General features: G+C 47.6%; 1 protein-coding gene across 1 annotated transcript in view; it reads left to right on the top strand.

The window, feature by feature from the left end:
• The window catches only part of LOC121288418 (ephrin type-B receptor 2-like), an 848,586-nt gene that overhangs the window by 155,960 nt on the left and 668,391 nt on the right, over positions 1 to 24,235 (top strand). The window lies entirely within an intron of this gene.

Here is a 24,235-nt window from a genome sequence, read left to right as displayed (position 1 = left end):
CCATCACTGGGAATCACAGCAGTACATTTTCTTCACTGGGATCCCCAGCTGGAAACTTCCATCACTGGGAATCACAGTAGGAAACTCCCATCACTGCAAATCACTGCAGGAAACTCACATCACTGGGAATCCCAGTGGGTAACACCCATCATTGGGAATCAGAGCAGGCAACTACCGTCAGTGGGAATCACAGCAGGAAACTTTCATCACTGCAAACCCAGCTGGAAACTTCCATCACTGGGAATCACAGCAGTAAATTCCCATCACTGGGAATCACAGCAGGACACTCGCATCACTGGGAATCCCCGCTGGAAACTCCAATCACTGGGAATCCCAGATGGAAACACACATCACCAGGAATCATAGCAGGAAACTTTCATCACTGGGAATCCCAGCTGGAAACTCCCATTACTGGGAATCCCAGCTGGAAACTCCCATCACTGGGAACCACAGCAGGAAACTCCCATCACTGGGAATCACTGCAGGAAACCTTCATCACGGAAAATCTCATCAGGAAACTCCCATCACGGGAACCCCAGCTGGAAACTCAGATCACTGGTAATCACAGCTCAAAACTCACCACACGGATTCCCAGCTGGAAACCACCATCAATGGGATCCCCAGCAGGAAACTCCCATCACTGGGAATCACTGTTGGATAATCCTATCACTGGGAATCCCAGCGCATAACACCCATCACTGGGAATCAGAGCAGGATACTTCCATCACTGGGAATCACAGCAGGAAACTTTCTTCACTGGGAATCCCATTTGGAAATCCCCATCACTGGGACTCACAGCAGGTAACTCCCATCACTGGGAAACCCAGCAGGAAACTCCCATCACTGTGAATCCCAGCGGGTAACACCCATCACTGGTAATCACAGCAGGAAACTCCCATCACTGGGAATCACAGCAGTAAATTTTCTTCACTGGGATCCCAAGCTGGAAACTTCCATCACTGGGAATCAGAGTAGGAAACTCCCATCACTGGAAATCACTGCAGGAAACTCACATCACTGGGAATCCCAGCGGGTAACACCCGTCATTGGGAATCAGTGCAGGCAACTACCATCAGTGGGAATCACAGCAGGAAACTTTCATCACTGGGAATTGCAGCGTGAAACTCCGATCTCTGGGAATCACTGCAGGAAACTCCCATCACTGTGAATCACAGCAGGAAACATTCATCACTGCGAACACAGTAGGAAACTCATATCACTGGGAATCCCAGCGGGTAACACCCATCACTGGGAATCACAGCAGGATACTCCCATCACTGGGAATCACAGCAGTAAATTTTCTTCACTGGGATCCCCAGCTGGAAACTTCCATCACTGGGAATCACTTTAGGAAACTCCCATCACTGGCAATCACTGCAGGAAACTCACATCACTGGGAATCCCAGCGGGTAACACCCATCACTGGGAATCAGAGCAGGCAACTACCATCAGTGGGAATCACAGCTGGAAACTTTCATCACTGCGAACCCAGCTGGAAACTTCCATCACTGGGAATCGCAGCAGTAAACTCCCATCACTGGGAATCCCAGATGGAAACACACATCACCGGGTATCATAGCAGGAAACTTTCATCACTGTGACTCCCAGCTGGAAACTCCCATTACTGGGAATCCCAGCTGGAAACTCCCATCACTGGGAACCACAGCAGGAAACTCCCATCACTGGGAATCACTGCAGGAAACTCACATCACTGGGAATCCCAGCGGGTAACACCCATCATTGGGAATCAGTGCAGGCAATTACCATCAGTGGGAATCACAGCAGGAAACTTTCATCACTGGGAATTGCAGCGTGAAACTCCGATCTCTGGGAATCACTGCAGGAAACTCCCATCACTGTGAATCACAGCAGGAAACATTCATCACTGCGAACACAGTAGGAAACTCATATCACTGGGAATCCCAGCGGGTAACACCCATCACTGGGAATCACAGCAGGATACTCCCATCACTGGGAATAACAGCAGTAAATTTTCTTCACTGGGATCCCCAGCTGGAAACTTCCATCACTGGGAATCACTTTAGGAAACTCCCATCACTGGAAATCACTGCAGGAAACTCACATCACTGGGAATCCCAGCGGGTAACACCCATCACTGGGAATCAGAGCAGGCAACTACCATCAGTGGGAATCACAGTTGGAAACTTTCATCACTGCGAACCCAGCTGGAAACTTCCATCACTGGGAATCGCAGCAGTAAACTCCCATCACTGGGAATCACAGCAGGAAACTCGCATCACTGGGAATCCCCGCTGGAAACTCCCATCACTGGGAATCCCAGATGGAAACTCCCATCACTGGGAACCACAGCAGGAAACTCCCATCACTGGGAATCACTGCAGGAAACCTTCATCACGGAAAATCTCATCAGGAAACTCCCATCACTGGCAACCCCAGCTGGAAACTCACATTACTGGGAATCACAGCAGGAAACTTTCATCACTGGGAATCCCAGCAGGAAACTCAGAATACTGGTAATCACAGCTCAAAACTCACCACACGGATTCCCAGCTGGAAACCACCATCAATGGGATCCCCAGCAGGAAACTCCCATCACTGGGAATCACCGTTGGATAATCCCATCACTGGGAATCCCAGCACGTAACACCCATCACTGGGAATCAGAGCAGGATACTTCCATCACTGGGAATCACAGCAGGAAACTTTCTTCACTGGGAATCCCAGCTGGAAACCCCCATCACTGGAATCACAGCAGGAAACTCCCATCACGCGGAAACCCAGCAGGAAACTGCCATCACTGGGAATCCCTGTGGGTAACACCCATCACTGGGAACCCCAGCTGGAAACTTCCATCACTGGGAATTACAGCAGGAAACTCCGATCTCTGGGAATCACTGCAGGAAACTCCCATCAGTCTGAATCACAGCAGGAAACTTGCATCACTGCGAACCCAGCAGGAAACTCATATCACTGAGAAACCCAGCGGGTAACACCCATCACTGGGAATCACAGCAGAATACTCCCATCACTGGGAATCACTGCAGGAAATTTTCTTCACTGGGAATCCCATTTGGAAATCCCCATCACTGGGACTCACAGCAGGTAACTCCCATCACTGGGAAACCCAGCAGGAAACTCCCATCACTGTGAATCCCAGCGGGTAACACCCATCACTGGTAATCACAGCAGGAAACTCCCATCACTGGGAATCACAGCAGTAAATTTTCTTCACTGGGATCCCCAGCTGGAAACTTCCATCACTGGGAATCACAGTAGGAAACTCCCATAACTGCAAATCACTGCAGGAACCTCACATCACTGGGAATCCCAGCGTGTAACACCCATCATTGGGAATCAGAGCAGGCATCTACCATCAGTGGGAATCACAGCAGGAAACTTTCATCACTGCAAACCCAGCTGGAAACTTCCATCACTGGGAATCGCAGCAGTAAACTCCCATGACTGGGAATCACAGCAGGAAACTCACATCACTGGGAATCCCCACTGGAAACTCCCATCACTGGGAATCCCAGATGGAAACACACATCACCGGGAATCATAGCAGGAAACTTTCATCACTGGGAATCCCAGCTGGAAACTCCCATTACTGGGAATCCCAGCTGGAAACTCCCATCACTGGGACCCCAGTTGGGAACTCCCATCACTGCGAATCCCAGCGGGTAATACCCATCACTGGGAATCACAGCAGGAAACTTTCATCACTGGGAATCAGCAGGAAACCTTCATCACTGGGAATCAGAGCAGGAAACCTTCAACACTGGAAATACCAAAAGGAAACTCCCGTCACTGGGAACACCAGCTGGAAACTCCTTTCACTGGTAATCACAGTACTAAACTCCCATCACTGGCAATCACAGCTCAAAACTCACATCACACTGAGACCCAGCTGGAAACTCCTATCAATGGGAACCCCAGCTGGAAACTCCCATTACTGTAAATCCCGGTGAGTAACATTCATCACTGGGAATCATAGCAGGAACTCCCATCACTGGGAATCACAGCAGGAACTCATCATCACTGGGAACCCAGCTGGAAACTCCCATCACTGGGAATCACAGCTGGAAACTCCCATTATTGGGAATACCAGCTGGAATCTCCCATTACTGGGTATCCCAGTAGGAAACTCCCATCACTGGAAACCTCAGCAGGAAACTCCCATCACTGGGAATCCCAGTGGGTAACACCCATCACTGGTAATCACAGCAGGAAACTTCCATCACTGGGAATCCTGGTGGGTAACACCCATCACTGGGAACCCCAGCTGGAAACTTCCATCACTGGGAATCACATCAGGAAACTCCCATCTCTGGGAATCACTGCAGGAAACTCACATCACTGGGAATCCCAGCGGGTAACACCCATCACTGGGAACCCCAGCTGGAAACTTCCATCACTGGGAATCACATCAGGAAACTCCCATCTCTGGGAATCACTGCAGGAAACTCACATCACTGGGAATCCCAGCGCGTAACACCCATCACTGGTAATCAGAGCAGAATACTCCCATCAGTGTAAATCACAGCAGGAAACTTTCTTCACTGTGAATCCCATTTGGAAACCCCCATCACTGGGTATCACAACAGGTAACTCCCATCACTGGGAAACCCAGCAGGAAACTCGCATCACTGTGAATCCCAGCAGGTAACACCCATCACTGGTAATCACAGCAGGAAACTCCCATCACTGGGAATCACAGCAGTAAATTTTCTTCACTGGGATCCCCAGCTGGAAACTTCCATCACTGGGAATCACAGTAGGAAACTCCCATCACTGGGAATCACTGCAGGAAACTCACATCACTGGGAATCTCAGCGGGTAACACCCATCATTGGGAATCACCGCAGGAAACTACCATCAGTGGGAATCACAGCAGGAAACTTTCATCACTGCGAATCCAGCTGGAAACTTCCATCACTGGGAATCGCAGCAGTAAACTCCCATCACTGGGAATCACAGCAGGAAACTCACATCACTGGGAATCCCCGCTGGAAACTCCCATCACTGGGAATCCCAGATGGAAACACACATCACCGGGAATCATAGCAGGAAACTTTCATCACTGGGAATCCCAGCTGGAAACTCCCATTACTGGGAATCCCAGCTGGAAACTCCCATCACTGGGACCCCAGTTGGGAACTCCCATCACTGCGAATCCCAGCGGGTAATACCCATCACTGGGAATCACAGCAGGAAACTTTCATCACTGGGAATCAGCAGGAAACCTTCATCACTGGGAATCAGAGCAGGAAACCTTCAACACTGGAAATACCAAAAGGAAACTCCCGTCACTGGGAACACCAGCTGGAAACTCCTTTCACTGGTAATCACAGTACTAAACTCCCATCACTGGCAATCACAGCTCAAAACTCACATCACACTGAGACCCAGCTGGAAACTCCTATCAATGGGAACCCCAGCTGGAAACTCCCATTACTGTAAATCCCGGTGAGTAACATTCATCACTGGGAATCATAGCAGGAACTCCCATCACTGGGAATCACAGCAGGAACTCATCATCACTGGGAACCCAGCTGGAAACTCCCATCACTGGGAATCACAGCTGGAAACTCCCATTATTGGGAATACCAGCTGGAATCTCCCATTACTGGGTATCCCAGTAGGAAACTCCCATCACTGGAAACCTCAGCAGGAAACTCCCATCACTGGGAATCCCAGTGGGTAACACCCATCACTGGTAATCACAGCAGGAAACTTCCATCACTGGGAATCCTGGTGGGTAACACCCATCACTGGGAACCCCAGCTGGAAACTTCCATCACTGGGAATCACATCAGGAAACTCCCATCTCTGGGAATCACTGCAGGAAACTCACATCACTGGGAATCCCAGCGGGTAACACCCATCACTGGGAACCCCAGCTGGAAACTTCCATCACTGGGAATCACATCAGGAAACTCCCATCTCTGGGAATCACTGCAGGAAACTCACATCACTGGGAATCCCAGCGCGTAACACCCATCACTGGTAATCAGAGCAGAATACTCCCATCAGTGTAAATCACAGCAGGAAACTTTCTTCACTGTGAATCCCATTTGGAAACCCCCATCACTGGGTATCACAACAGGTAACTCCCATCACTGGGAAACCCAGCAGGAAACTCGCATCACTGTGAATCCCAGCAGGTAACACCCATCACTGGTAATCACAGCAGGAAACTCCCATCACTGGGAATCACAGCAGTAAATTTTCTTCACTGGGATCCCCAGCTGGAAACTTCCATCACTGGGAATCACAGTAGGAAACTCCCATCACTGGGAATCACTGCAGGAAACTCACATCACTGGGAATCTCAGCGGGTAACACCCATCATTGGGAATCACCGCAGGAAACTACCATCAGTGGGAATCACAGCAGGAAACTTTCATCACTGCGAATCCAGCTGGAAACTTCCATCACTGGGAATCGCAGCAGTAAACTCCCATCACTGGGAATCACAGCAGGAAACTTTCATCACTGGGAATCCCAGCTGGAAACTCCCATTACTGGGAATCCCAGCTGGAAACTCCCATCACTGGAAATCAAAGGAGGAAATTCCCATCACTGAAAATCACAGCTGGAAATCACATCACTGGGAATCCGAGCTGGAATGTCCCATCACTGGGATCACTATTGGAAACGTTAATTATTGGGACTCCCAGTTGGAAACTGTCATCACTGCGAATCCCAGCGGGTAATACCCATCACTGCGAATCCCAGCGGGTAATACCCATCACTGGGAATAACAGCAGGAAACTTTCATCACTGGGAATCAGCAGGAAACCTTCATCACTGGGAATCAGAGCAAGAAACCTTAATCACCGGAAATACCAAACGGAAACTCTCATCACTGGGAACACCAGCTGGAAATTCCTTTCACTGTGAATCACAGTAGTAAACTCCCATCACTGGCAATCACAGTTCAAAACTCACATGACACGGATTTCCCGCTGGAAACTCCCATCAATTGGAACCCCAGCTGGAATCTCCCATCACTGGGAATCCTAGTAGGAAACTCCCATCACTGGAAACCCCAGCAGGAAACTCCCATCACTGGGAACCACAGCAGGAAACTCCCATCACTGGGAATCACTGCAGGAAACCTTCATCATGAAAAATCTCATCAGGAAACTCCCATCACTGGGAACCCCAGCTGGAAACTCACATTACTGGGAATCACAGCAGGAAACTTTCATCACTGGAAATCCCAGCAGGAAACACAGATCACTGGGAATCACAGCTCAAAACTCACCATACGGATTCCCAGCTGGAAACCACCATCAATGGGATCCCCAGCAGGAAACTCCCATCACTGGGAATCCCTGTTGGAAACTCCCATCACTGGGAATCCCAGGGTGTAACACCCATCACTGGGAATCAGAGCAGGATACATCCATCACTGGGAATCACAGCAGGAAACTTTCTTCACTGGGAATCCCATTTGGAAACCCCCATCACTGGAATCACAGCAGGAAACTCCCATCATGCGGAAACCCAGCAGGAAACTGCCATCACTGGGAATCCCAGCAGGTAACACCCATCACTGGGAACCCCAGCTGGAAACTTCCATCACTGGGAATCACAGCAGGAAACTCCCATCTCGGGAATCACTGCAGGAAACTCACATCACTGGGAATCCCAGCGGGTAACACCCATCACTGGAAATCACAGCAGGAAACTCCCATCAGTGTGAATCACAGCAGGAAACTCCCATCAATGGGAATCCCAGCTGTAAACTCCCATCACTGGGAACCCCAGCTGGAAACTTCCATCACTGCAAATCCCAGCGGGTAACACCCATCACTGGGAATCGTAGCAGGAAACTCCCATCACTGGGTATCACAGCAGGAAACTTTCATCACTGGGAACCCAGCTAGAAACTCCCATCACTGGAAATCACAGCAAGAAACTCCCATCACTGGGGATTCGAGCAGGAAATTCCCATCACTGGTAATCACAGCAGGAACTCGTCATCACTGCAAATCTCAAGAGGAAACTCTCATCACCGGGAACCCCAGCTGGAAACTCACAGCATAGGGATTCCCAGCTGGAAACTCTCATTATTGGGAACACCAGCTGTAATCTCCCATCACTGAGAATCCCAGTAGGAAATTTCCATCACTGGAAACCCCAACAGGAAACTCCCATCACTGGGAACCACAGCAGGAAACTCCCATCACTGGAAATCACTGCAGGAAACCTTCATCACGGAAAATCCCAAAATGAAACTCCCATCATTGGGAACCCCAGCTGGAAACTCACATCACTGGGAATCACAGCTGGAAACTTTCATCACTGGGAATCCCAGCAGGAAACTCAGATCACTGGGAATCACAGCTGAAAACTCAGCACACGGATTCCCAGCTGGAAACCACCATCAATGGGAACTCCAGCAGGAAACCCCCATCACTGGGAGTCCCTGTTGGAAACTCCCATTACTGGGAATCCCAGCGCATAACACCCATCACTGGTAATCAGAGCAGGATACTCCCATCACTGGGAATCACAGCAGGAAACTTTCTTCACTGGGAATCCCATTTGGAAACCCCCATCACTGGGAATCACAGCAGGAAACTCCCATCATGCGGATACCCAGCAGGAAACTGCCATCACTGGGAATCCCGGTGGGTAACACCCATCACTGGGAACCCCAGCTGGAAACTTCCATCACTGGGAATCACAGCAGGAAACTCCCATCTCGGGAATCACTGCAGGAAACTCACATCACTGGGAATCCCAGCGGGTAACACCCATCACTGGAAATCACAGCAGGAAACTCCCATCAGTGTGAATCACAGCAGGAAACTCCCATCAATGGGAATCCCAGCTGTAAACTCCCATCACTGGGAACCCCAGCTGGAAACCTCCATCACTGCAAATCCCAGCGGGTAACACCCATCACTGGGAATCGTAGCAGGAAACTCCCATCACTGGGTATCACAGCAGGAAACTTTCATCACTGGGAACCCAGCTAGAAACTCCCATCACTGGAAATCACAGCAAGAAACTCCCATCACTGGGGATTCGAGCAGGAAATTCCCATCACTGGTAATCACAGCAGGAACTCGTCATCACTGCAAATCTCAAGAGGAAACTCTCATCACCGGGAACCCCAGCTGGAAACTCACAGCACAGGGATTCCCAGCTGGAAACTCTCATTATTGGGAACACCAGCTGTAATCTCCCATCACTGAGAATCCCAGTAGGAAATTCCCATCACTGGAAACCCCAACAGGACACTCCCATCACTGGGAACCACAGCAGGAAACTCCCATCACTGGAAATCACTGCAGGAAACCTTCATCACGGAAAATCCCAAAATGAAACTCCCATCATTGGGAACCCCAGCTGGAAACTCACATCACTGGGAATCACAGCAGGAAACTTTCATCACTGGGAACCCAGCTAGAAACTCCCATCACTGGAAATCACAGCAAGAAACTCCCATCACTGGGGATTCGAGCAGGAAATTCCCATCACTGGTAATCACAGCAGGAACTCGTCATCACTGCAAATCTCAAGAGGAAACTCTCATCACCGGGAACCCCAGCTGGAAACTCACAGCACAGGGATTCCCAGCTGGAAACTCTCATTATTGGGAACACCAGCTGTAATCTCCCATCACTGAGAATCCCAGTAGGAAATTCCCATCACTGGAAACCCCAACAGGACACTCCCATCACTGGGAACCACAGCAGGAAACTCCCATCACTGGAAATCACTGCAGGAAACCTTCATCACGGAAAATCCCAAAATGAAACTCCCATCATTGGGAACCCCAGCTGGAAACTCACATCACTGGGAATCACACCAGGAAACTCCCATCACTGGGAATCACTGCAGGAAACTCAAATCACTTGGAATGCCAGTGGGTAACACCCATCACTGGGAATCATAGCAGGGAACTTTCATCACTGTGAACCCAGCTGGATATTCCCATCATTGGGAATCACAGCAGGAAACTCCTATCACTGGGAATCACAGCAGCAAATCTTCATCACGGGAAATCCCAACAGGAAACTCTCATCACTGGGAAACCTGGCTGGAAACTCCCATCACTGGAATCACAGCAGGAAACTCCCATCACTGGGAAACACTGCAGGAAACACAAATCACTTGGAATCCCAGTGGGTAACACCCATCACTGGGAATCACAGCAAGAAACTCCCATCACTGGGTATCATAGCAGGGAACTTTCATCACTGTGAACCCAGCTGGAAATTCCCATCATTGGGAATCACAGCAGGAAACTCCTATCACTGGGAATCACAGCAGCAAATCTTCATCACGAGAAATCCCAACAGGAAACTCCCATCACTGGGAAACCTGGCTGGAAACTCCCATCACTGGAATCACAGCAGGAAACTCCCATCACTGGGAATCACAGCAGGAAACTTTCATCACTGGGAATCCAAGCTGGATGCCCCCATCGCTGGGAATCACAACAGGAAACTCCCTTCACTGGGAATCCGAGCTTGAATCTCCCATCACTGGGAATCACAGCAGTAAACTTACAACACTGGGAATCCCTGATGGAAACTGCCATCACTGGGAATCACAGCAGGAAACTCCCAACACTGGGAATCACAGCTCGAAACTCACATCATAGGGATTCCCAGCTAGAAACTCCCATCATTGGGAATCCCAGCTGGAAACTCCCATCAATGGGAATCCCAGCAGTAAACTCCCATCACTGCATATCCCAGCAGGAATCTCCCATCACTGGAAATCCGAGCAGGAAACTCCCATCACTGGGAATCACAGCAGGAGACTTTCATTGCTGGAAATCCCAACATGAAATTCCCATCACTGGGAACCACAGCAGGAAACTCCCATCACTGGGATCCCCAGCTGGAAACTCATATCACTGGGAATCACAGCAGGAAGCTTTCTTCAGTGGGGATCCCAGCAGGAGCTCCCATCACTGGGAATCACAGCTCAATACTCACATCATACGGATTCCCAGCTGGAAATCACCATCAATGGGAACCCCAGCAGGAAACTCCCATCACTGGGAATCCCAGCTGGAAACTCCCATCACTGGGAATCCCAGCCTGTAACACCCATCACTGCGAATCAGAGCAGGATACTCCCATCACTGGGAATCACAGCAGGAAACTTTGTTCACTGGAAATCCCATTTGGAAACCCCCCTCACTGGGAATCACAGCAGGAAACTCCAATCATTGGGAAGCCCAGCAGGAAACGGCCATCACTGGGAATCCTAGTGGGTAACACCCATCACTGGGAATCACAGCAGGAAACTCCCATCACGCGGAATCACTGCAGGAAACTCACATCACTGGGAATCCCAGCGGGTAACACCCCTCACTGGGAATCACAGCAGGAAACTTTCATCACTGCGAACCCAGCTGGAAACTTCCATCACTGGGAATCGCAGCAGTAAACTCCCATCGCTGGGAATCACAGCAGGAAACTCACATCACTGGGAATCCCAGTGGGTAACACCCATCACTGCGAACCCAGCTGGAAATTCCCATCACTCTGAATCACAGCAGGAAACTCCTATCACTGGGAACCACAGCAGCAAATCATCATCATGGGAATTCCCAACAAGAAACTCCCATCACTGGGAACCCTGGCTGGAAACTCCCATCACTTGGAATCACAGAAGGATACTCCCATCACTGGGAATCTCAGCAGGAAACTTTCTTCACTGGGAATCCAAGCTGGAAGCACCCATTGCTGGGCATCACAACAGGAAACTCCCATCAGTGGGGATCACAGCAGGAAACTTTCAACACTGCAAAATCAGCTGGAAATTCCCATCACTGGGAATCACAGCAGCAAATCATCATCACGGGAAATCCCAACAGGAAATTCCCATCATTGGGGATCACAGCAGCAAATCATCATCACGGGAAATCCCAACAGGAAATTCCCATCACTGGGAATCACAGCAGGAAGCCTTCATCACTGGAAATCCCAACAGGAAATTCCCCTCCTTGGGAACCCCAGCTGGAGACTCCCATTACTGGGAATCACAGCAGGAAACCTTCATCACGGGAAATCCGAACATGTAACTCCCATCACTGGGAACCCTGGCTGGAAATTCCCATCACTGGGAATCACAGCAGGAAACTTTCTTCACTGTGAATCCAAGCTGGAAGCCCCCATCGCTGGGAATCATGACAGGAAACTCCCATCACTGGGAATCCCAGCTGGAACCTCCCATCACTGGGAACCCCAGCAGGAAACTCCCATCACTGGGAATCCCAGCTGGAAACTCCCATCACTGGGAATCACAGCAGGAAACCTTCATCACGGGAAATCCCAACAGGGAACTCCCATCACTGGGAACCCCGGCTGGAAACTCCCATCACTGGGAATCACAGCAGGAAGCCTTCATCACTGGAAATCCCAGCTGGCAATTCCCATCACTGGGAACTCCAGCTGGAAATTTCCATCAATGGGAATCACAGCAGGAAATCCCATCACTAGGAATCAAAGCAGGAAACTTTCATCACTGGCATTCCCAGCTCGAAACTCCCATCACTGGGAATCCTGGCTCGTAATTCCCATTACTGGAAAACAAAGCAGGAAACTCACATCACTGGCAATCACAGCTGGAAATTCACATCACTGGGAATCCCAGCTGGAAACTCCCATCACTGGGAAGCAGTGCAGGAAACTTTATTCATGGGAATCCCAGCTGGAAACCCTCATCACTGGAAATCGCAGCTGGAAACTCACATCATTGGGAACCCCAGCATGAAACTCCCATCACTGGGAATCCCAGCAGGAAGCTCCCATCACTGGGAATCACAGCGGGAAACTCTCATCACTGGAAATCCCAGCTGGAAACTCCCATCACTGCAGGAAACACACATCACTGGGAATCACAGTTCGACACTCACATTGCAGGAATTCCCAGCTGGAAAATCCCATCACTGGGAACCCCAGCTGGAAATCCCATCACTGGGAATCCCAGCTGGAAACTCCCATCACTGGGAATCCCAGCAGGAAGCTCCCATCACTGGGAATCACAGCGGGAAACTCTCATCACTGGGAATCCCAGCTGGAAACTCCCATCACTGGGAATCACTGCAGGAAACACACATCACTGGGAATCACAGTTCGACACTCACATCGCAGGAATTCCCAGCTGGAAAATCCCATCACTGGGAACCCCAGCTGGAAACTCCCATCACTGGGAATCCCAGCTGGAAACAGCCATCACTGGGAAGCACAGCATGAATCTTTCATCACTGGGAATCACAGCAGGAAACTCCCATCACTGGAAACCAATCTGGAAACTCCCATCACAGGGAATCACAGCAGGAAACTTTCATCACTTGGAATCCCAGTTGGAAAGCTGAAGTGCTGTAGGGATATCAGTGTTACATTGCTGCACATTCTCTCAGGCTGTTGTAACCTCCATCCCAATCAATTTAGTAAATGAGTTTTAATCTGCATCACCTTACTACCTGCGGCTGCAGGACCACAATCCCTTGACTAGTTCATTTCCATGGATTGAGGACTCCCAGTTCTATCTCTTCTGCCACCTCAACCTGCTTCTCCTCACCAAGTACACCTTTCTCCCTGTCAATGTTAGTATTTGTGCAAGTCCTGGTGGTGTGGGGAGTGACTGATGGGCAGGAGATCATGGAACCACTTTGACTGTCTTTCATATCTTGGGGAAAAGTAAATGAAAAGAAAATCAATTTGGACCCTATTCCCTGGCACTAATTTCAAAGAGAGGCAAAGTTCATAGACACTGACCATTGCTCAGTGACTGTTGCCTTACTGAACAGGATCTCTGGTAAAGAAAAGGTAATTTCGACAGGGTTGAGACAGGCAGAACTTTCAGAATCCAGACCCCTTGAATAAACAACAAATTACATGTCCTGTCAGCTCATCAGGTTGTTTCACATGTTCAAGAAATCAAAATTGGTTGGAATCTGTATTCTATATGTGTGTGTGTGGGTTTGTGTGTGCGCACACACGTGTGTGTGTGTATCTGTATGGGTATGTGTGTGTGTGTGGGTTTGTGTATATCTGTGTGGGGGTGTATGTCTGTGGGGATGTGTGTGTGTGTATCTGTGTGGGTGTTTCTGTGCATGTGGGTAAGTATGTGAATGTGTGCATGTGAGTGTGTGTATGTGTGTGCATGCAAATGTGGGTGCTTGTGAGTGGTTGTGGGTGCATGCGAGTGTGTGTGTGTGTGTGAGTGTGTATCTGTGTGGATGTGCATTTGTGTGTGTGTGTATCTGTGTGGATGTGTATTTGTGTGTCTGTGTGTGTGTATCTGTGTGGATGTGTATGTGTGTGTGTGTATCTGTGTGGATGTGTGGGTCTATGTGAGTGAGTGTGTGTGTGGGTGAGTGAGTGTGGGTGTGTGTATCTGTGGGCGTGAGTATGATTGCGTGGGCTGTGTGTGTGTGTGTGTGTGGCGTGTGTGTGGGGGTGGGGGTCAGCTTGTGTGAATATCAGTGTATGCGTGCATATATATGTGTGTGTGTGTGTGTGCATATGTGAGTGTGTGTGGGGGTGTGTGCTTGTGAGTGTGTGTCTGAGTGTGTGAGTTTGTGTGGGTGTGTGTGTCTGAGTGTGTGTGTGAGGGCGTGAGTTTGTGTGGGTGTTTTGAGTTTGTGGGTGTGTGTGTATGTATGAGTGAGTGTATGCTTGACTGAATGTGTGTCTGTGAATGTGTGTTTGTCAATGTGTGTTAGTGTTTGCGTATGATGTACAGCTATGTGAATAAGTGTATGTGTGTGTGTCTATGAGTGTGTGTGTGTGTGTGTCTATGTGTGGGTGTGTCTGTGGGGGTGGGTGGATAGGATCAATGTTGTTCCTTTGATCATATGTCCAACAGTCACTGTCAAATATCTAATAAAGGGGAGAGCATTGCAGTAAACCTCACTGTTTTATTTTAATATCATGAACTGCGACCTGTGATGACACATAAATCGCAGGTGGGATTTTCCGGTCCTGCCCGCAGTGGGAATTGTCACTGAGAGATAGAAAATTTGACGGACAGCCTTTGGCCAGATTGGACTGGAAAATCCGGGCCACACACTTCCTTGCACACTCACCTTGCACACTCACCAAACCAATTTAGTAAGATCATGTCCTAGACAAAGATTTCAATTCCTGTTCCATAATTTGAAAATGTTGTCATTCTAAATAATTTGAACATCATGATATAGTTGGCCTGTAGTAAATAACTGTGAATTATCACAAATTATTCTAGCAAATCTGTGACTAATGAAGCTGTGTCCTCATTTCACAGTCTGCCATCGTGACTGAATCATTTACACTACTTGAGATGCTAATGAGTTTTGGTGTTGACATAGACTTTGCTGGCATTCGATGCTCTCAGGTTTAATGTTGAGGAATGATCTCAAGTTGGGCCAATCCTCACTGAATGCAGTAAGCCAGCTGCAGAGCTGGTTCTCACCTGCACCATCACTATGCCCATCCTGTGCTCAACACTATAGACTCTTCCAAGCAAAAATCACCTCAAGAGGCGATTAATTGTCAATAGTTGAGGTGAAGAGGCATGACCCCACTCAGCAACAACAATTTGTGTTTATTTAGTATCATTAACATAATAAAATGGCACAAGGTGCTTCACAAGAACATTGTGAATCAAAATTGGACACCAGACTACATAAGGAGATATTCATGCCAACAGCCAAATACTTGTAGAATTTAAGGAGTGTCATAAAACAGAAAAGTAAGGTAAAGGGGTGGAGAAGTGTCAGAAGGGAAATCCAGAGCCTGGGGCCTGGGCAGTGATTAAAATTGAGCCCAGAATTAAATGGGTCCAGGTATATTGGAGGGTTTTGGGGCTGGAGGAGATTACAGGGAGGAGGGAGGTCAGGGAGAGACTTGGAAACAGCCTAATAATTTGAAAATTGAGATGTTGCTCTGGAGCCAATGTTTGTTAATAAGCAAAAGGTGATAAGTGAATGGGATATGACTTGAGGAAGGGACATAAGCAGAAGAGTATTGGATGTCCTCAGGTTTATGGAGGGTAGATTATGGGAGGCTGTCCAGGAACATGTTGGAATAGTCAAATCCAGGGTTAAACAAAAGTATGGCTGAAGATTTCATCAGCAGATGAGCTGTGGCAAAGGCAGAGCCAAGTTAATGTTATGGAGGTGGAAATAGGTGATCATAGTGATTACGTGAATATGTAGTCGGAAACTCATCTTAGGGCCAGATATAACACCGGGTTTGTGAACACTCCAGTTCAACATCAGAGAGTTGCCAGGGAGACGGATGGTGTCCATAGCTAGGGAACGGAATTTATCGTGGAGATTCAAGATAATGTCTTTGGTCTTCCCAATGTTAAGTTGGAGGAAATTTATGTTCATCCAGTATTAGCTATCAGACAAACAGCTTGATAATAGGGCAACAGTGGGAGAGTCGAGAGAGGTGATGGTGAGGTAGAGCTGGGTGTTGTCAGTGTACATGTCAAAACTAACACTGTGCCCAAGGCATTGTATTGCCAAGGGGATGCATGTATATGGAGGGAGGTGGTCAAGAATAGATCCTTGGGGAATACCAGATGTTATGATGTAGGAGTGTGAAGGGAAGACATTGAAAGTGATACTCTAATTAGACTGAAGAGATAGCAATTGGACCATGGTGCAGAGGTGTTGGAGGAGGATTGTGTGGTCAACCATTGTGTGGTAAGAGGTTACAGATAGGTCGCGAAGATCTATAAGGGATAGTTTACCTTTGTGGCTGTTACATATTTCATTCTGGGATGTACGCTCCAGAGTGTCCAAGGCTGTGGACACACCATGTAACCCAATCTATAGCTGGCTGATTATCACTGATCTTCGCATCAATTAAATCAGGTCACTCTAATTAAGTGAACAAAGCTTGACCACTTTAATTGCAAGCTGACTTCTTACATTGCAAAACCCCTTTCAAAACCTGAATAATTTAATAGATTAACTGCACTGTGAAGTGAGGAATGAGCAGCTGGCTGGGGGCATCTGACACAATATTAAAGCATGTTTAGTTAATGTGGTTAGACAAGAGACGTTCACACATTGTCAGCATGTTCCTGAAAGGCAATTCCTGTCTCTTTCACTGCTTACTGGATATATATTGTGAATTGTAAGGTAAAATTTGATCAAATTCCTAATTCTAAAATGTAATTTTCAGCTCAATGAACTGATGATCAAACTCTTTCACCAGCTGCGCTGAATTTCCATGTATTCCACCCAGTGGGAATGTGGCACAAATACCTGGGAAATGCTGACAATGACCTGTTGCCCCCATTTCTAGTATTGCTTTACCTGCAACAATGTTCCTCTGGGCCCAACACAAGCTGTTGTGGTTCCACATCCCTGTTACTCTACACATCAGGAGCCAATGACTGACCTGGCTCCAGTGCCCTTGGGACCTTTGGACAGGTAGCACCAGGAGTCTTGGACCCTCCTACAGGCAGCACCAGGGGTCTTGGACCCTCCAACAGGCAGCATTGGAGGTCTGCAACCCTCCAACAGGCAGCACCAGGGGTCTGGGACCCTCCAACAGACAGCATTGGGGTCTGCAACCCTTCAGCAGACAGACTGGGGGTCTGGGACCCTCCGACAGACAGCACCAGGGGTCTGGGCCCCTCTAACAGACAGCACTGGGGGTCTGGGCCCCTCCAACAAACAGCACTGGGGTCTGCGACCCTCCGACAGGCAGCACCAGTGATCTGGGACCCTCCGACAGGCATAATGGAGGTCTGGGACCCTTCGGCAGGTGGTACTGAGAGTCTGGGACCCTCAGCCAGACAGCAATGGGGGTCTGGGACCCTTGGACAAGCAGCACTGGGTGCCAGGACCTTTGGACAGGCAGCACTGGGAGTCCGGACCCTCTGACAGGCAACACTAGTGGTCTGGAACCCTCTAATGGACAGACCTAGGGGTCCGGCTGAAGGGGAGTCTAAAGTTCAGGCCTCTTGATTTTTGTGGGTCTGGATGAAGCAGAGTCTTCCCAGGGCCCATGAAACCTGCATGCCTCATTGGCTCCCCACCCTCACACATCGCCTTCTCTCTCAGCTTGAAAGCTGATCCTGGCTTTTGACATGACAAGGCCCCACCAGGACTACAGGGTGACGAAGAGTTTGCTGTCCAGCCAGTAATACGGACTGTATTGCTATCACAATGGAGAAATAACTGTAGAGCACCATCACGGTAAGATTTACATGGGAGGCCATTCAACTCCTTGAGCCTTTTCCACCATTTAATCAGACCATAGTTGATCTGTATCTTACCCGACTTAGCTTTGTAACTTTTAATTATACTTCCCAACAAATATCTGTCAACCTCAGGTTTCAAATTTTCAAATGAATTTTCAAATATTCCTGATTTCACTGTTGAACAGCCGAGCTCTAACTTTAAGATTCCCCTATTAAAGGAAATCATTCTTCCACCCTGTGGAATTGCCATTCCATCCCCCTCCCTAGCACCTGTCTGACAGTGAACCAGACTGTTTAGTGTCACACTTGACCGCAAGATGAGTTTTCAATCACATGTCTACACCATCACTAAGGCCATCTATTTCCACCTCCATATCACTATCTATCTATGTCCTGTCTCAGTCCTTTGACTGCTGGAACCTTCATCCATACCTTTGATACCTCTCGATTTGACTATTCTAAAGCTCTGTTAACTGGTTTCCTGCATTCTACTCTCTGTAACCTTGTGGTCACTTCAAAAGCCTGCTGCCTGCACTCTAACTGATCTACACTGCCTCCTAGTTACACAAAGCCTAGATTTTAAAACTCTCACCTTTATTTTCAAATCTCCCGTAATACCTCCTTATGTGGCTCAATGTCATATTTTGTTTCCTAATGCCTGTGGGATGTCTTATTAATGTCTTTTGACATTAATACTGCTGTATAAATACAAGTTGTTGTTGTACCCTTGCAAGTCTCTTACAGATTGATTAGATCAGCTTGCAACCTTGAAGGAACTACCGGTATACCACTTTGGATACTGTTGGGGGGAATGGCCTCTCAGGAGAAAGCAGCAACAGCCAAATTCATTGCACCCCGGTTGGCTCTGCTGCATAGGGGAGGAGTAAAAAATGTGGGAATGCAATAGTTATAGGGCATTCAATTATAAAGGGAAATAGATAGGCGTTTCTGTGACTGCAAACGAGACTCCAGGATGGTATGTTGCCTCCCTGGTGCTAGGGTCAAGGATGTTTCAGAGCGGCTACAGGACATTCTGAAGGGGGAGGGTGAACAGCCAGTGGTCGTGGTACACATTGGTACAAACAACATAGGTAAAAAAAGGGATGAGGTCCTAAAAGCAGAATATAGGGAGTTAGGAAGTAAGTTGAAAAGTAGGACCTCAAAGATAGTGATCTCAGGATTACTACCAGTGCCACGTGCTAGTCAGAGTAGAAATAGCAGGATATATTGGATGAATACGTGGCTGAAGAGATGGTGTGAAGGGGAGGGTTTCAGATTCCTGGGGCATTGGGACCGGTTCTGGGGGAGGTGGGACCAGTACAAACTGGATGGGTTACACCTGGGGCAGGACCGGGACTGATGTCCCAGGGGCAACATTTGCTAGAGTGGTTGGGGAGGGTTTAAACTAAAATGGCAGGGGAATGGGAACCTATGCAAGGAGTCATAGATGGGGGAATCAAAGACAAGAACAAAAGACAGAAAGCGAAATAAGAAAAGTGATAGGCAGAGAAATCAAGGGCAAGAGTCAAACAGGACCTTGGTGAAAAATAGAATGGGACAAATAATGTTAAAAAGACAAGCCTTAAGGCTTTGTGCCTTAACGCGAGGAGCGTTCGCAATAAAGTGGATGAATTAACTGTGCAAATGCATGTAAACAGGTATGATATAGTCGGGATTACAGAGACATGGCTGCAAGGTGACCAGGGATGGGAACTGAACATCTAGGGGTATTCAGTATTTAGGAAGGACAGACAAAAAGGAAAAGACAGTGGAGTTGCATTGCTGGTTAAAGAAGAAATTAACGCAATAGTGAGGAAAGATATTAGCTCCGATATTGTGGAATCTGTATGGGTAGAGCTGGGAAACACTAAGGGGCAAAAAACGTTAGTGGGGGTTGTATATAGACCCCCAAACTGTAGTGGTGATGTTTGGAATGGCATTAAACAGGAAATTAGAGACACATGTAATAAAGGAACATTTGTAATTATGGGTGACTTTACTATGCATAAAGATTGGGCAAATCAAATTAGTAACAGTACCATAGAGGAGGAATTTTTGGAGTGTATACAGGATGTTTTTCTGGATCAATACATTGAGGAACCAACAGGAGAACAGGCCATGCTAGACTGGGTATTGTGTAATGAGAAAGGAATAATTGGCAATCTAGTTGTGCGAGGCCCCTTGGGGATGAGCGACCATGATATGATAGAATTCTTCATCAAGATGGAGAGTGACATAGTTGATTCTGAGACATGGATCCTGAATCTTAATAAAGGAAACTATGATGGTATGAGGTGCGAGGTGGCTATGATGGATTGGGAAATGTTACTTAAAGGGATGACGGTGGATAGTCAATGGCCAACATTCAAAGAGCGCATGGGTGAACTGCAGCTATTGTTTATTCCTGTCTGGCACAAAAATAAAACAGGAAAGGTGGCCAAACCATGGCTTACAAGGGAAATTAGGGATGGTATTAGATGCAAGGAAGAGGCATACAAATTGGTCAGAAAAAAACAACAGACCTAAGGATTGGGAGCAGTTTAGAATTCAGCAAAGGGATTGATTAAGAAAGGGAAAATAGCGTACAAGTGTAAGCTTGCAGGGAACATAAAAACTGACTGTAAAAGTTTCTACAGGTATGTGAAGAGAAAAAGATTGGCGAAGATAAATGTAGGTCCCTTACATTCAGAAACAGGGGAATTTATAATGGGGAACAAAGAAATGGCTGACCAACTAAATACATACTTTGGTTCTGCCTTCACAAAGGAGGACACTAATAACATACCAGAAATGTTGAGGAACACAGGGGTTAGTGAGGGGGAGGAACTGAAAGAAATCAGTATTAGTAGGAAAATGGTGTTGGAGAAATTGATGGGATTGAAGGCCGATAAATCCCCGGGGCCTGATAATCTACATCCCAGAGTGCTTAAGGAAGTGGCCCGAGAAATAGTAGATGCATTGGTGGTCATCTTCCGAAATTCTATAAACTCTGGAACAGCTCCTACAGATTGGAGGGTAGCTAATGTAACCCCACTATTTAAAAAGGGAGGCAGAGAGAAAACGGAATTATAGACCAGTCAGCCTGACGTCAGTAGTGGGGAAAGTTCTAGAGTCCATTATAAAAGATTTAATAGCTGAGCACGTGGAAACCAGTGGCAGAATCGGACAGAGTCAGCATGGATTTATGGAAGGGAAATCATGCTTGACAAATCTACTGGAATTGTTCGAGGATGTAACTAGTAGAGTTGATGAGGGGGAGCCAGTGGATGTGGTTTATTTGGACTTTCAGATGGCTTTCGACAAAGTCCCACAAAAGAGATTGGCATGTAAAATTAAAGCGCATGGGATTGGGGGTAGTGTATTGAGATGGATAGAAAACTGTTTGGCAGACAGGAAACAAAGAGTAGGAATAAATGGGTCTTTTTGTGAACGGCAGGCAGTGACTAGTGGGGTATCGCAGGGATCGGTGCTGGGACCCCAGTTAAATACAATATATATTAATGATTTAGATGAGGGAATTAAATGTAATATCTCCAAATTTGCAGTGACACAAAGCTGGGTGGGAGGGTGAACTGTGAGGAGGATGCAGAGATGCTTCAGTGTGATTTGGACAAACTGAATGTGTGTGGGCAAATGCATGACAGATGCAGTATAATGTGGATAAATGTGGGGTTATCCATTTTGGTGGCGAAAACAGGAAGGTAGATTATAGCTAGAAGGTAGCTATAAATTGAGAGAGGGGAATGTGCAACGAGACCCGGGTGTCCTTGTACACCAGTCACAGAAGGTAAGCATGCAGGTGCAGCAGGCGGTAAAGAAGGCAAATGGTATGTTGGCCTTCATAGCCAGAGGATTGGAGTACAGGAACAAGAATGTCTTGCTGCAATTGTACAGGGTATTGGTGAGACCACACCTGGAATATTGTGTGCAGTTTTGGTCTCCTTATCTGAGGAAGGATGTACTTGCTATAGAGGGAGTGCAGCGAAGGTTTACCCGACTGATTCCTGGGATGGCGGGACTGACATATGAGGAGAGATTGAGTCGATTAGGATTATATTCGCTGCAGTTCAGAAGAATGAGGGGGGATCTCACAGAAACCTATAAAATTCTGACAGGACTAGACAGGGTAGATGCAGGAAGGATGTTCCCGATGATGGGGGAGTCCAAAACCAGGGGTGAAGTCTGAGGGTATGGGGTCGACCATTTAGGACTGAGATGAGGAGAAATTTCTTCATCCAGAGAGTGGTGAGCCGGTGGAATTTGTTGCCACAGAAAGTAGTTGAGACAAAAACATTGTATGCTTTCAAGAAGGAGTTAGATATAGCTCTTGGGGTGAAAGGGATCAAAGGGTATGGGGAGATAGTGGGAGCAGGCTATTGAGTTAGATGGTCAGCCATGATCAAAATGAATGTTGGAGCAGGCTCGAAGGGCCGAATGGCCTACTCTTGCTCCTAGTTTCTATGTTTCTAAGTTAACGTGACATGTTCTCACCATTTAACCTTTTATACCCCAGTATCATTCTGGTTAATCCACTCTGAGAATATGTTGTGCTACAGCTGAACATAGTCTTCCCGATGGGCTCTGATAGCCCTAAACACCAAACTGCATGTCTGACACTGAATGTAGTGCAGTGGCATTAAAAACATCATGAAAAGCAGAAGACACACATTTATTGTCTGTAATAAGCTGACACCTTGAACTGAGGAATTTATAATGAAGCCAAGGCACAAAGGCAGTGTTAGTGATAGCATGTATACTTACTTTTATCCTATTCTGTGGAGAGAATGGAGTGTGAGGAATATTAAGTACAAGTGTAAATTCTCTTTTCTTCACTGCCACAATGGAGTTGCTGGATTGGACACCTGCTGAGGGGTAATAAATTGGCGATTTGAATCAACCAGTTATTATAGAAACCAGCCATGTCTCAGCCCCAGTCAGATCAATGCAAGGTTAAATCTACCCTTCTAATTGGTTACTCAAAGTCTTTTATCTCAGCTATAATGTTCAACAATTTCACAGTGTCGGGGTACCTTAAAGGAGGAAGGTGAGGTAGATAAACTGAAAAGGAAAGTTGATTAAATTTGCTGCATTATTCAATTTGCTGGTAAAATGAAACAATACAAACACAGAACAAACACAAGTGAGATTGATTGAGATCCAGGAGATTTGGAACAGTAATTGATCGGCTGAAATTGAGGGGTAGATTCTTGTATACAGGGTAATAGGAAATTGGAAACAGGAAAGGATGGCATAGTGATACTGTCACTGGACTGATAATCCAGAGACCCAGGGTAATGCTTTTGGGGACCCGGGTTTGAATCCCACCATTGCAGGGATAGTGAAATTTGAATTAATTAAAAATCTGTAATTATAAAACTGATGCTTTTTAGGGAAAGAAATCTGCCGTCCTTACCTGGTCCGGCCTACATATGACTCCAGATCCACACACACAGCAATGTGGTTGACTCTTAGATACCCTCTTAGATACCCTCAAAAAAGGGCATTTAGGGATGGGCAATAAATGCTGGCCTGGCCAGTGATGCTGAATGAAAATGAAACTATGGGTGGATTTGGTGGTGGGGGTATTTATCAGGCAGGAGAGTGATGGGCAGAGATACCTGCCACCTCTTCACCTCCAGTAAGTCTGTGAGGGCAAGGTGTGGAGACAGCCTTTCCCCCTCCCAGCACCAACTGAGGCCCTTAAGTGGGCATCTAAATTAATGCTAACTTAAGGACTCATCCCTCAGCGGTGTGTATTAATCTGGCCGTGGTTGGTGGGTGGGTGGAGGTCACCACGCAGGGTGCATGACAAGCAAACTTGGGACTCTGCTGGGTCACTTATGGGTCCCCAGGGAGGGGCTCCCTCATTCACTCAGAGACACTCAGTGCCTAAAGGAGGGGCCTAGCATCAGTAAAGGGAGGACCCAACCTACAGCTACCCCTGCCCTTGCTGCTGAACCCCCTGCACTGCCCTTCACCCCGGAACCCTGACTCCCCAACACCCCTCCCTCCATCACTCACATGCACCCTGGGATGCAGCGACGATCCTCGACCCAGGTGGATA

Source organism: Carcharodon carcharias, chromosome 15 (genome assembly GCF_017639515.1).
Source record: "Carcharodon carcharias isolate sCarCar2 chromosome 15, sCarCar2.pri, whole genome shotgun sequence".
NCBI lineage: Eukaryota > Metazoa > Chordata > Chondrichthyes > Lamniformes > Lamnidae > Carcharodon > Carcharodon carcharias.
This window is presented reverse-complemented; position numbering and strand designations above follow the sequence as displayed.